Here is a 14,229-nt window from a genome sequence, read left to right as displayed (position 1 = left end):
CTTAAGGCCTGGGGACCAAGGGGTCAGGATTCCTCTTGAGACTCCTCCACTATTTCATTACCATCCCGCCACATCTTCTCGTGCTATGCCCTGGTTCCCTTTGGAATCCTCTCAATCCCAAAGAAGGCCTCCTACCACCTCTAAGGCATCAAAGGCATTAGAAAGTGCCCAAAGACTCATCAGGGCATCCATCTCATCATAGAAGACACTGGTGCCTGGTGTGTAGGTACTCCTGGCTTTGCAGTAGTCGGTCAGGAGGTTTTTGAACCGATAGCAACATTGCTCCAGGGTCCACAGGAAGCCATGCTCTCACAGCTGCTCAGCCATAATCCGGTACACCTGGTGGTTTCGATGGCAGGTGCGGAGTTTTTCGTGGATCCAGGCCTCTGAGAATTCCCAGAAAAATCTTGGTTTCCTTGTATCCCCAGTGCACTCCTGCCACCTTCTCATCCTCCAGGGCCTGCCACTCCAGCTCGCTCCAGGTCTTGGCTTTTCTCCAGATTAGTACCTGGCCAAACTTGACTCTCACCCCAGCCACTGAGCAGTCTTTCACACTCTCCTTTTCTCCAGAATATGAAGATCTAGACGCTGTGGGTTTTCCTCCTACTCCATGTGGGGAGTTCACTTTGGGCCTATGGATTGGGAAATCTGTTTGCAGGCAGACAAAAGGGAGATGTAATGGTTTGGTAAATCTACTCCCAACCATTTTATATGCCAGGGAGAGGAGATAGTAATTTTTTTTTTAATTCTGGGGGGATTCTTGGGAAAGCTCAGTGAAAAGAACAATTAGAAAAAAAAATTCAGGCCCAAATGCATAACTATATATCCATGTTCATCTATCTTAAAATTAAGACACATACCTAAACTGACCATCTTCCTAAAATGAGCTTTCCTTTCTGGGTCAAGAAATTCATCCTTGGTGAAACTGACTATGGTACTGGATTTCTTTTGAGTAAGATTGAAGGAAGAAATAGATTTGAAATATTCAACCCAGGGGGAAAGGGTGGGAGCAGGGGGGTGAGGGATAAAAGACTGCACACTGCGTACAGACTGAGGGGATAAAAGACTGCACATTGGGGCCCCGTGGTGGCTCAGGCCTGTAATCCCAGCACTTTGGGAGGCCGAGGCAGGCAGATCACTTAAGGTCAGGAGTTCAAGACCAGCCTAGCCAACATGGTGAAACCCCGTCTCTACAAAAAAAAAAAAAAAAAAAAAATACAAAAGTTAGCTGGGCGTGGTGGCACATCTCTATAATCCCAGCTACTCAGGAGGCTGAGGCAGGAGAATCACTTGAACCCGGGAGGCAGATGTTGCAGTGAGTCAAGATCGCACCACTCTACTCCAGCCTGGGTGATAGAATGAGACTCAGTCTCAAAAAAAAAAAGAAAAAAAAAAAGACTACATATTGAGTACAGACTTGATGGATAAAAAAGACTACCCTTGGGTGATGGGTGCACTAAAATCTCAGAAATCACCACTGAAGAACTTTTCCATGCAACCAAACACCACTTGTTCCCCAAAAACTACTGAAATAAAAGTTTAAAAAAAAATAAGAACAGACATAGGGAAAAAGAAAAAAAAATTCAACCTGAAAAAGGTCTGGAGTAGTGAATACTACAGAAACTCCATAGCTAACTTTGACTATGAAAAAAAAGGCATTCTTACCCAGCGTGACCTCATTTTCAGAATTCTGCTGAGTTATTTCTAGGTGGTTCTTCTGTCCAGGTTCTGGATCCCTCCATGCCTCCTAGGAGATATACACAGCCAAATCACCAGGTGTCGCTAGCTCCTGAGGAAACATAACACCCCTTCTCCAAACACACTGCCTCGGAACAAAATGCCTCTCTAATGCCTGAGTCAGGGCAAGTGACAAAACAGACTTAGAAGAAATGAAACAGTGATTATTTTGGCTTTTAAATGCAATAAAGGGGGCAGGAGGAGACAGAGAAAAGAAACAAGCTGACATTATGCACTGAGCCAGAAGCTTCTCAGACTTGCCCAGAGTTACACAGCAAGTTCAGGGTATGGCTGGGAATTCAACTCAAGGCTGTTGGACTCTTTTTTTTTTTTTTTTTTTTTTTTTGATACGGAGTCTCGCTCTGTCGCCCAGGCTAGAGTGCAGTGGCGCAATCTCGGCTCACTGCAAGCTCCACCTCCCGGGTTCACGCCATTCTCCTGCCTCAGCCTCTCAGAGTAGCTGGGACTACAGGCGCCCGCCACCACGCCTGGCTAATTTTTTTGTATTTTTTAGTAGAGACGGGGTTTCACCGTGGTCTCGATCTCCTCACCTCGTGATCCGCCCGCCTCGGCCTCCCAAAGTGCTGGGATTACAAGCGTGAGCCACCGCGCCTGGCCAACAATCATTATTAAGAGGTCGTTTAGGGCAAAATTTAATAGTATGAAGAGGTTTACAAAAATAGATTGATGTTATTTTGAGAAATACTGTAATTTTTTCTCAATTCAGTTTTGATAAATTGTACCTAATCATAGAAAAATTATCCCAATTCAAGCTTGATATATATATATAAAAAGAGATGAAATTAACTCAGCTAGGTAACAGATCTGGCAAAATAAAAGAATGAAAAAAATTCTACACAGGGCACTTATTTCATATCCAGAGGTAAAAACATTTTCAATTAGTAGCTTATCTTCTTCCTGTAAGCAATCACAGATTCTAAGTTGATCATGCAGTACAAAGTCACAGCAGTCAAAATCTTCTGTTTGATGCAACACACAAAGTTGTTTGTTTCCTTACTAAAATGCGAACTGGTTGTCTATTTTTCTTTATCCCATTTATTCGTATTCACAAATTAACAAATAGCGTCAACAATTATTGTAGGTGAAGTGGGGTATTGCTGGATCAAAGGCTCTATAAGACGTTTTTACTGACTGAATCTGAAGGTTTATTGGGTTCAACCCTCACACCTTTTCACCTGTTAGATATTTTACTTTAGCTCGTGCTCTCTAATCTGCATCAAATACCAAACAGTTATTGCGTATCTTGTAGCATATGCTGGTTGTACTTCATGAGGGTTGCGATGGTCAGTCCAGAAAAACAGTCTATCAAATTTGGGTTCAATGTCAGCAAACCAGGCTTTAGCTTCTAGAAAAATTCGAAGTATACCTCCCCTTACCTTGGCATCCCAGTCTTTAACGTAATGTAATACATTTCACACATCTTCCGTCTCCATTTGGATTATCAACATGAGGTACATAGCCCGTTCCATTGACCGGATAACAAGCAACCATGGCTTTTGTCCCGCCCGGGGACGCGCGAGACGGGGACGCGGCCGCCGCGGGGTCGGCCGCGGGCTTGGCCTTTGCCTTGGCTGAGTCCCCGGAGGCGCTGTCCCGGCGCCTCGCTGCCTTCTGGGCTCCTGGGCCCCGTCCCTGGACCGCGACGCTGCGGACGGCGGCGCTGCAGCCGGCGGCGCGGGGCCGGAGTCCCGGTGAGGGCCCCCTCCGTGGCCGAGGGCGCCCTCGCTGCCCTGGCACACGATCTTGTGCTTCTTCCAGTCCTGACGCTGGCGCTCTTTGCAGCAGAAGGAGCTGCGGCTGCAGCGCAGCAGGTTCTCCATCTTCCCGCACAGCTCGCAGCACTGCCGGTCTCGCTCGCTGGAGCTCGGCTCACCCGGCCCGCAGCTGTCATTGGCCATGGCGACGGCCGCTGAGCAGGAGGGGTGGCGGCCGGACGGCCTCGCCCGAGGCTGGGGAGCGGAGAGACAGATAGGGGCCGTCACTGCGCCATGCACCCGCTACCCTTGACTCAAGGAGGCTGGCACCCAGGGCCCTCGGCAGGGCCACTTCCGAGTCCTAGGCTCCCGAGCAGCGCCGGCGGCCGCCTCAGCGCCTCATCGCCGCCGTGGGCTGAGAGAACGCGGCCTGTGCGGCGAACGGCAACCTGGGCTCGGGCTTGCGGAGCGCAAGACCGGCCCCCTCGGCCGCCGCCACCGCCTCAGCGTCCCGGGAGGCCCGGCCCAGGCTGTGGAGGAGCGCAGGGCGAGCGGGTGTCGCTCGCTCTGCGCATTCTGCACGTACACCACGGCCCGGCGGCGACACGGCAGTGCGGCGCGCGTGGGCCCACACTGCTACTTCTTACCACTCTTGTGGACGGCCTAGAGTTCTATTTTGGGGCTGTGCTTCAACTGTTCCTCTGGTTCTGGCTGTGAACTTCTTCACCATTGCCTGGAACAGACAGATTCTGTCTGTGCTTGCTTCGGATGGATGTTTAGAGAACTTAGTACTGATCCTGAGGGCTCCTTCTTTGAGAGCACATCCTGTTCCTCTTCAAGGACTGGAAGTGGTCAAAATTCTGTAGGGACTAAAACTTAAACATCCCAAACATAAAAAAGCAGAGGAAAGGTTGGGTGCAGTGGCTCACGCCTGTAATCCCAACACTTTGGGAGGCCGAGGCGGGTGGATCGCAAGGTCAGGAGTTCGAGGCCAGCCTGGCCAATACAGTGAAACCCCAGTCTCTACTAAAAATACAAAAATTAGCCGGGCGTGGTGGTGGGTGCCTGTAGTCCCAGCTACTAGGGAGGCTGAGGCAGGAGACTCGCTTGAACCCGGTTGGCGGAGGTTGCAGTGACCCGAGATCGCACCACTGCACTCCAGCCTGGGTGACAGAGCGAGACTCCCTCTCCAAAAAAAAGAAAAAAAAGCAGAGGAAAAAGCCAGTCTTATGCAAAAGCCTGCAACAGCAGTAAAGACGGCGGACATGTGGAAGGCTTTATGGAGATAAGGCCATGGACCACTGCATCCTGCCCACCCAGCTCTCTGGGGACTGCTCCTACCTGCCTTGCCAACCCCTAGGCAAAAAGACATAGGATAATTCAGGTGTTTTGCAATAGGCTCAATAATGTCGACAAAGACCACTGAAGCCGCTTGCCTCTGGCTGGCTGCTACAGATTGAGAGCTGTTCTCCAAAAAGACATCCCTGTCATATGTGCTCCTCCCTGATCAGAGTGAGGCTCATGCCATTTTAAGCAATTTTCTTATTTAATGGCAGGGACGGACACTCAGAGCAGCCAATGTTGTGCATTCTCTGAAGAGTCAGCCTGAACTTGGAAGGAAAGTTGCAGCTGCCATGACCACGAAATAAGCAAATTCCAGTTTAACACCAATAGTGAAGTACTACGCATCGCCCACACTGCTAGCAACCCAAGGCAGCTCTGTCTCTCACATACCTCTATTTTAACTGCTCAGAACTATGTTTTTATAGCTCACCTCCAGCCTCTGTCTTCCAGGTTCTTTCTGCAAGTCTTCCACCAGGGCCACTGCCTCCTCTCCACTCTCCGGATGCTGCTGTCTAACCCAGATCTGGATCTCCTGGGGAAGGACAGTCAGGAACTGTTCTAGGACCAGCAACTCCAGGATCTGCTCTTTTGTACACTTCTCTGGCCTTAGCCACTGACAACAGAGCTTCCGGAGCTGGAGGAGGGCCTCTGGGGGTCGTGATGCTTCTTGGTAACGAAAATGCCAAAAGCTCTGGCAAGATGTCTCTGGTCCAGAGTAATTCCCTTGAAGGGAAATTTCCTGCTCCCAGTGGGAATCTTTTTCCAATTTAACTATTTGGAGATCTTGTACTGAAGGAGTCTGGATTTGTTGGTCCACAGCTACAGCCATTGTTCAGGTCAGAGAAGAGCCTTGCAACTGCACTCTGAAACTCAAACCTCTTCATCACCTCACTGGGAAGCCATCTTAGAACTTCCACTTACGAGTCACTAAGTGGAAGTTCTCTTGAAATTCTAGAGTCAGAGACATACATTACAAAGTTAATTCTAGTAAAAATCGCAAGTGTTAGCCCAGCACGCTTGAGGTGAAGAGAGCCTTCCTGTCCCAGCCCTGTTGCATGCCCTGGTGCCTGTGGAGTCACGGGTGGGGTGGCAGTTCCGGAAGTTTGATAAGAGGAGTCAACGGCTAAGTGATCTGGTTGAAAAGTAGAGAAGCTTGAAGCTGAGAGAATACGGACGCCAAGGCCCTAAGAATACGGACGATTAGGCCCCGTGCCACGTTCTTCGCGGGGACGCAAGAAGCCCGAGCCTAGGCCCCAAACACGGCTATTTGGCTATCCACTGAACACCGGAAGCGGAAAACCTAGCCCCAGAAGGACTCCGTGTTCTCCGGAACTACATTTCCCAGAGGCCGCCGCCCGAAGACAGACAGCAGCGTTAGCCAATAAAATGTGAGGATATCTCAGGCGCCTATTAGTTTCAGACGAATCATTGATGACAGCTGGGACTTTTCTACCAGCTGGATAAGTGGGGCGGGGTCGCGAACCGCAGCCACAACTCGCGCACCTGGGAGGGTGTGGGTCTTGCCTCCCAGGGGAGGTGGAGACCTCTCGCCCTGCGCGGACCTGGTGGTAATGAGCGAGAGGGCTCTTTACAAAATTTTTTGTTTTGTTTTGTTTTTTATTATTTATTTGTTTATTTATTTATTTATTTTGAAGCGGAGTCTCGCTCTGTCGCCCAGGCTGGAGTGCAGTGGCGCGATCTCGGCTCACTGTAACCTCCGCCTCCTGGGTGCGAGCAGTTCTCTGCCTCAGCCTGCCGAGTAGCTGGGATTACAAGGCGCCCACCACCACTCCCGGCTGATTTTTTTTTTTTTTTTTTTTTGCATTTTTAGTAGCGACGGCGTTTCACCATTTTGGCCAGGCTGGTCTTGAGCTCCTGACCTCATGATCCACCCGCCTTGGCCTCCCAAAGTGCTGGGATTACAGGCGCGAGCCACCGCGCCCGGCCTTTGTTTTGTTTTTAATAGAGATGAGGTCTAACTATGTTGCCCAGGTTGGTTTTGAACTCGTGGGCCTCCCAAAGTGCTGGGATTATAGGCATGAGCTGCACGCCAGTTTATAAAGTATTTTCACTTAGGGCTGAGGGCAGCTGTTTAACCCTGTTAGTCCCTATTTATCCTTACTATACAGATGAATAAATCGAGACAGCTTGGGACTGAGGTCTCTGCCCTTATGAAGCTGGGACTCCAGTTAAGGTTTTCTGCCACTTAAAGCGCTTTTCTCTGGCATGGTTGGTAGCTATGGTAATGCTTTACCACTCTGTTCCTCCCCCCGTCACTTACCACACACACAGTTCCTCACTTCCTGCTTGCACAGTCCTGGGTCATTCGAGATTAATACCATTGACTTTCATTCAACAGTTGGGGAGCAATTTGGGCCAAGCACCAGGCGGCGAGTGTACTGTGGTGGGAGAAAAAAAAGGGAGACACTCCTTCCTCTTAAGGAAGGCAATGCAGCGGAGGGTGCATTTTCTAAAACGCTGCCATGGAGTTATGTGCAACCCAAATAACTCCAATGCAGTGCTATTAATAAATGCTTTGCGAAATGCTACGTGCTAAATGGAGGTGTGTTCAAAGGAAATGACTTGATAGAAATACCAGGGACAGACCGGTGCAGTGGCTTACGCCTGTAATCCCAGCACTTTGGGAGGCCAAGGCGGTCAGGTCACTTGAGGTCAGGAGTTCGAGACCAGCCTGGCCAACATGGTGAAACCCCAAATCTAGTAAAAATACAAAAAAAATTAGCCTGGTGTGGTGGTGGGCGCCTGTAATCCCAGCTACTCAGGAGGCTGAAGCAGGAGAATCGCTTGAACCAGGGAGGCAGAGATTGTAGTGAGCTGAAATCATGCCACTGAACTCCAGCCTGGGTGACAGAGGGAGACTGTTTCAAAAAAAAAAAAAAAAAAAAAAAAAACCAAGGAAGGGCTGGGAGAGCCCAGAATGGTACAGCCTCAGGGAAAGGACCTACTTTACACATTTTTTTTTTTTTTTTTTTTTTTTTTGAGACGGAGTCTCGCTCTGTCACCCAGGCTGGAGTGCAGTGGCGCGATCTCGGCTCACTGCAAGCTCCGCCTCCTGGGATCTCGCCATTCTCCTGCCTCAGCCTCTCCGAGTAGCTGGGACTACAGGCACCCGCCACCATGCCCGGCTAATTTTTTTTATATTTTTAGTAGAGACGGGGTTTCACCGTGGTCTCGATCTCCTGACCTCGTGATCCGCCCGCCTCGGCCTCCCAAAGTGCTGGGATTACAAGCGTGAGCCACCGCGCCCGGCCTACTTTACACATTTTATCTGGTTTGGTTCTTAGAAGGAATCCTGGACCCCTGCATTGTAGGTTTCACTTCCTATTTAACAGATGAAAGGTCCAAATTCAATGAAGGTGGGGAGAGCTGTGCTTGCCCTCACAGTAGGAGCAGCCTGTGGTTAGGTGAGGGAAGGACAGGATAACAGGAGGGGCTTTCTAGAGAATCAGTTGCAAAGCTGGGCCATGGAAATTCCTTCTATCCCTCTTAACTTAGTGTCGACAAAAAGTCTCAGTGCAGACAAACCCACTGAACTTAATTTGGGAGAAAAAGCCATGGAGAAGACCCTTTAGAATGCACTTCCGAACTAGAAACCAAATGGGGTGCCTGCAAGGGGGTCGTTCTCCTTGTCTTTAGGAAAAGGGAATCGAGAAGAACCTTTAGAATGAATCTCTGAACTACAATTAGGATCCTAAACAACATCTTCCTAGGAGAAAAAAAAAAAAGCAACAGCTCACAATAAACCAAGGACCATCAACCAAACGAGAGGTCCAGGGCTCAGGAGGACTTACTGGGAGGAGAAGCTGAAAGTCGGTGAGGACTTTATTTATTTATTTTTGAGACAGGGTCTTTCTCTGTTGCCCAGGCTGGATCCTGGGCCTGATCATCGCCCACTGCAGCCACGGCCTCCCTGGACTCAGGCAATCTTCCTGCCTCAACCTCCGAAGAGCTGGGACTATAGGTCTGCACCACCATGCCAGGCTAATTTTTGTATTTTTTGTAGAGATGAGGTTTTGCCATGTTGCCAAGGCTGGTCTTAAACTCCTGGGCTCAAGTGATCTGCAGGGAGGGCTTTCAAGGACCCCTGCTGGTACCTTAGCTCCAAATTCAGGCAACTCCTTCAGGGTTCTGAGTCCTCTCTGTGGCCCCATGTGTTCAGATGCTAAATTATTGTCAATGAAGAGAGAAGACTGAACATTGTAGCCAATATATCTTTTTTTTTTTTTTTTTTTTTTTGAGATGGAGTCTTTGCTCTGTTGCCGGGGCTGGAGTGCAGTGGCACCATCTCAGGTCACTACAACCTCTGCCTCCCGAGTTCAAGTGATCCTCCTGCCTTGGCCTCCTGAGTAGCTGGGACTACAGGTGCACACCACCATGCTCAGCTATTTTTTTGTATTTTTAGTAGAGATGGGGTCTCCCCATGTTGGTCAGGCTGCTCTCGAACTCCTCACCTCAAGTGATCCACCCATTTTGGCCTCCCAAAGTTCTGAGATTACAGGAGTGAGCCCACCGTGCCTGGCCACTAATATATCATTTTTATCTTAATGTTTTGTTCTTTTATCCATTTGTTCCTATTAGGTATTTCTCATGGCTTTAACAGTGGACTTCAGGAGTCATGGTTAAGCAACAGGTGTGGGGCAGGTAACTGACCAAACCTCTCCTCTGAGTCTCCGTTTTCTTACCTGTAGAGTGAGGATACTTACCTCCCTCCTAGGGCTGTCAGGATTAAATGAGATGGCAGGTAAAGACCTTAGCACAGTGCCTGGCACATGGTAACTGCTCTGTCCATTTTGTCACTATAAGTTCTTCTGGTTTATCGTAAAGTATATAATGCAACCCAAGTGAAGCAAAATTCCATGAATAAAAAAAGTCATCTCATTATAACTTGCCTCAAATTATAAAATCTCTAATAAAAATGAAGGTGTGTAGTTAGTGGCAGAAGTTTGTCTAGAACTAGATCTGTCCAGTGCTCAATACTCCCTACTATGTCACAAACTTCAGGACAGGGTTAAGAGGGAGACAAGGTACTGCCTGGAAGGGGAATGCAGAGGGACTTCTGGGGTCCTGGTGATTTTTTTGTTTTTTTGTTTTTTTTGAGATAGAGTCTTGTTCTATTGCCCAGGCTGGAGTGCAGTGGCGCCATCTCAGCTCACTGCAAGCTCCACCTCCTAGGTTCAAGTGATTGTCCTGCCTCAGCCTCCTGAGTAGCTGGGACAACAGGTGTGTGCCACCACACCTGGCTAATTTTTTTATTTTTAGTAGAGGTGGGGTTTCACCATGTTGGCCAGGCTGGTATTGAACTTCTGACCTCAAGTGATCCACCCACCTTGGCCTCCCAAAGAGTTAGGATTATAGGCATGAGCGCCTGGCCCTGGTAAATAGTTTCTTGATCTGGGTGCTGGTTACACAAGTGTGTGCAGTTTGTAAAAATTCAATGAGCTGTACATTTGTGTACACTTGTCTGCTATATATTAATAATTTATGTATTTATTTTTGAGACCAAGTCTTGCTCTGTCACCCAGGCTGGAGTGCAGTGGCGTGATCTTGGCTCACTGCAACCTCCACCTCCGGGATTCAAGTGATTCTCTTGCCTCAGCCTCCCGAGTATCTGGGACTACAGGTGCCCACCACGATGCCCAGCTAATTTTTGTATTTTTAGTAGAGATGGGGTTTCACTGTGTTGGCCAGGCTGCTCTCGAACTCCCGACCTCAAAAGATCTGCCCACCTTGGCCTCCTAAAGTGCTGGGATTACAGGGGTGAGCCACCATGCCTGGCTCAATAACAATTTAAAACAAAGGGAACTGTCTCTGGATATAGTTATATAGATTCACTGTATTAAAGGATAAGAGTAAGATAAAGTCTCTGAGGGTTCACTGCTTGTCCAAACAGAAAAAAAAAAAAAAAAAAAAAGATTGTGAGCCGAGTGGTGGCTCATGCCTGTTATTCCAGCACTTTGGGAGGCCAAGGTGGGAGGATCGCTTGAGCCCAGAAGTTTGAGACCAGCCTGAGCAACACAGTAAGAGACCCTGTCTCTATTTTTTTTTTTTTTTTTTTTTTTTTTTTTTTTTTTTTTTTTTTTTGAGACGGAGTCTCGCTCTCTCACCCAGGCTGGAGTGCAGTGGCGCAATCTCGGCTCGCTGCAAGCTCCGCTTCCCAGGTTCACACCATTCTCCTGCCTCAGCCTTTCCGAGTAGCTGGGACTACAGGCGCCCGCCACCACGCCTGGCTAATTTTTTGTATTTTTAGTAGAGACGGGGTTTCACCGTGGTCTTGATCTCCTGACTTCGTGATCCGCCCGCCTCGGCCTCCCAAAGTGCTGGGATTACAAGCGTGAGCCACTGCGCCCGGCCTCCTGTCTCTATTAAAAAAAAAAAAAAAAAAAAGACCGGGTGCAGCGGCTCACACCTGTGATCTCAGCACTTTGGGAGTCTGAGGCGAGTGGATTGCCTGAGCCCAGGAGTTCAAGACCAGCCTGGGCAACATAGTGAGATCCTGTCTCTATTAAAAAAAATAAATTGTGTACTACAGATTCGGCTACAATATGCATGGTTTTCCATGGGCTTTTGATTATCTGTGACATTTCAAAACTGTAAGTTGTTTCATTAGAATATTGGTGGGTTGGTTTTTACAAATGTCGTCTGTGTGCATAACTTACATAGGTAAATACTGAGAGGGCATTGAAGTAAAAACTAACATTTGTTATCTGACCAAAGGAAAGCATAGGAAACCTAATCCACTATCCAGGCCAGAATCATGGGCTCCATCTGTCTCTTGCATTTTTTTTTTTTTTTAGACGGAGTTTCGCTCTTGTTGCCCAGGCTGGAGTGCAATGGCGGCATGATCTTGGCCCACTGCAACCTCTGCCTCCTGGGCTCGAGCAATTCTCCTGCCTCAGCCTCTCGAGTAGCCGGGATTACAGGCATGTGCCACCACGCCTGGCTAATTTTGTATTTTTAGTAGAGACGGGGTTTCGCCATGTTGGCCAGGCTGGTCTTGAACTCCCAACCTCAGGTGATCCGCCCACTTTGGCCTCCCAAAGTGCTGGGATTACAGGCATGAGCCACCATACCCAGACTGCTTCTTGCATTTCTATGTATTTTTATGAAGAGAACCAACTGGCAAATATTTCCTGAGTTCCTATCACAAGCACTGAGCTCGGTACTAGAGCTGGAGGTTCCTGGAGCTGGGAACCTCAGGATGGGTATGAACATAAAAAATGGGAGAGGGCAGGAAGAAGTAGGGAGGACGTGTAACAGATCAACGTAACAAGAGTCACGGCACTAAGCTGGAGAGTGCAGGGGCCCACAGGCAGGGTCAAGTCTGCCAGGGAAGTGCAGGGAGGAGGCCTCCTGGAGGAGGTGGTGCCCAAGCTGCATCTTCAAAAATGGGCAGGCGGGCCCCGGCAAACAGGGAGGCCCGGCATTCCAGAAAAGGGAGCAGGGTGAGCAGGGGCACTGAGGCAAGGCTCAGTTGTGCATAGTGATGGGGAGCTGCCTGGGGATGAGGATGGTCAAGGGCACAGAGGTGTGATGACCAGGGCAAGGCAAGGAATGAATGTGATGAGGTTTCACAGAGGTTCCCCATGGGAAGGCCTCATCTGCTGTTGAGGAGTATGGCCTTTCTGTAGGTGATGGGGAGCCCCTCAGGGCTTAAGCTAGGTGGTAGCCGGCTCAGTTCTGCTGTGAAAGAATGCTCCCTCTAGCTGCAACATGGAGAGGCAGGCGCAGGGAGGTGGAGGTTACAAATGAAGCTGAAAGACAGGAGGATCACTTGAACCCGGGAGGCAGAGGTTGCAGTGACCTGAGATGGTGCCACTACACTCCAGCCTGGGCGACAGAGCAAAGACTCCGGCTCAAAAAAAAAAAAAAAAAAAAAAAAAGAAATGTATTAGCTACAATGTTTAGTCTTCTCTCTAGCTAGTATCAGGACAATCCACAACTGTAACTGGTCATTCCTTGCGTGTGACTTGTGATCGTCCTTCCTGGCCCTTTATCCCTGAAGGGTGTCCTGTCTCATAACCAGGAAGTTCAGCAGGGACCCCATGTCCTGGGCTTGCTGTACCCATCGTCTCCATAGTCTCTCACAGACGGCCTTGGAGACTATCACATGGAGGGCGGTTCTAGCCTCCCTGCTCCCTGGCCCAGTTAAGCTATTTCAGATCTTTGGACAAAATCTCACTTTTGTCCTTTTTCCTTTTTCACCTTCTTGATAAAATATCCCACAGCCATAGGGGAAATGGAAGTAGAATTGCCAGGAAGCAACCAGGAAGGAAGTAGTGGTGGCGCATGCCTGTAATCCCAGATACTCAAGAGGCTGAGGCAGGAAACGGAAGTAAAATTGCTGGGAAGCAACCAGGAAGGGCTGTGGCAGCTGCCAGGCAAAGGTCTGAACTCTGCCAGGGGCTTTGAGGCTGGGAATGCTGAGTAGGGAGGCATGTGCACGCTGTGGTTCCCGAATGAATGGCTCTGAAGGAGGAAGGCGTCTTGGATGATCCCAGGTTTTGGGATTGGGTGAGGCAGAATAGGTGGTGGTGCTACTCACAAAGAGGAAAGGCAAGGAGAGGCAGTCAGGAGACATTCTGAGTTTGAGATTCCAGGAACAACTTCAGCGGGTGAGTAGGTGGCAGGAAGAAGCCAAGAGAGAGAATTGAAATCAAGACAGGAAAGAGCTGATGGGGCAAGGTCCTGATCCTGGAGAAGTGGAGGGGAAGCTCCGGGTGGAGGTTACTATGAAGCTGAAAGCATAGCTCCAGGCTGAGGGTAGGGGTGAGAGGCTGAGGGAGCCCACAGTTCGTTAGCCTGGAGGTGGGAAACAGGGAATTCATGCCTGACGGGTTCAAGGTTCTCAGTTGTGAGCTGAGCCTGGGAGCTGACATTCTGAGAATGGCCAAAGGGTACACAGCCATTGTGGGGAATGGGAAAGGGAAGTGACGAAAGTCAGGTAAAAGACTTGCAGAGGTGGACCGGAGGGCCACGCTGAGGGTGAAGCGATTGTGTTTTTGGTTATCTTTTGCTTGCTTCTCTTTTTCTTTTCCTTTTGAAGACAGAGTCTTGCTCTGTCACCCAGGTTGGAGTGCAGTGGGGTGACCTCAGCTCACTGCAACCTCTGCCCCCCCGGGTTCAAGCTATTCTCCTGCCTCAGCCTCCAGAGTAGCTGGAACCACAGGCGCCTGCCACCACACCCAGCTACTTTTTGTATTTTTTGTAGAGACGAGGTTTTGCCATGTTGCCCAGGGAGGTCTTGAACTCCTGAGCTCAGGCAATCCACCCACCTCGGCCTCCCAAAGTGTTGGGATTGCAGGTGTGAGCCACTGTGCCAGCTCTTTGTACCATTTATTGTAGACTTTTTGTTTGAGATGGAGTCTTGCTCTGTCACCCAGGCTGCAGTGCAGTGGTGCACTCTCGGCTCACT

General features: G+C 49.3%; 1 pseudogene; it reads right to left on the bottom strand.

Annotated features, from left to right (window-relative positions):
* Positions 1-2,487: 2,487 nt before the first annotated feature.
* On the bottom strand, positions 2,488-6,191 carry LOC129482118 (egl nine homolog 1-like; annotated as a pseudogene).
* Between the last annotated feature and the right edge of the window lie 8,038 nt (positions 6,192-14,229).

Source organism: Symphalangus syndactylus, chromosome 5 (genome assembly GCF_028878055.3).
Source record: "Symphalangus syndactylus isolate Jambi chromosome 5, NHGRI_mSymSyn1-v2.1_pri, whole genome shotgun sequence".
Lineage (NCBI taxonomy): Eukaryota > Metazoa > Chordata > Mammalia > Primates > Hylobatidae > Symphalangus > Symphalangus syndactylus.
Note: the sequence above shows the minus strand (reverse complement) of the source record. Positions and strands in the feature narration are given on the sequence as shown.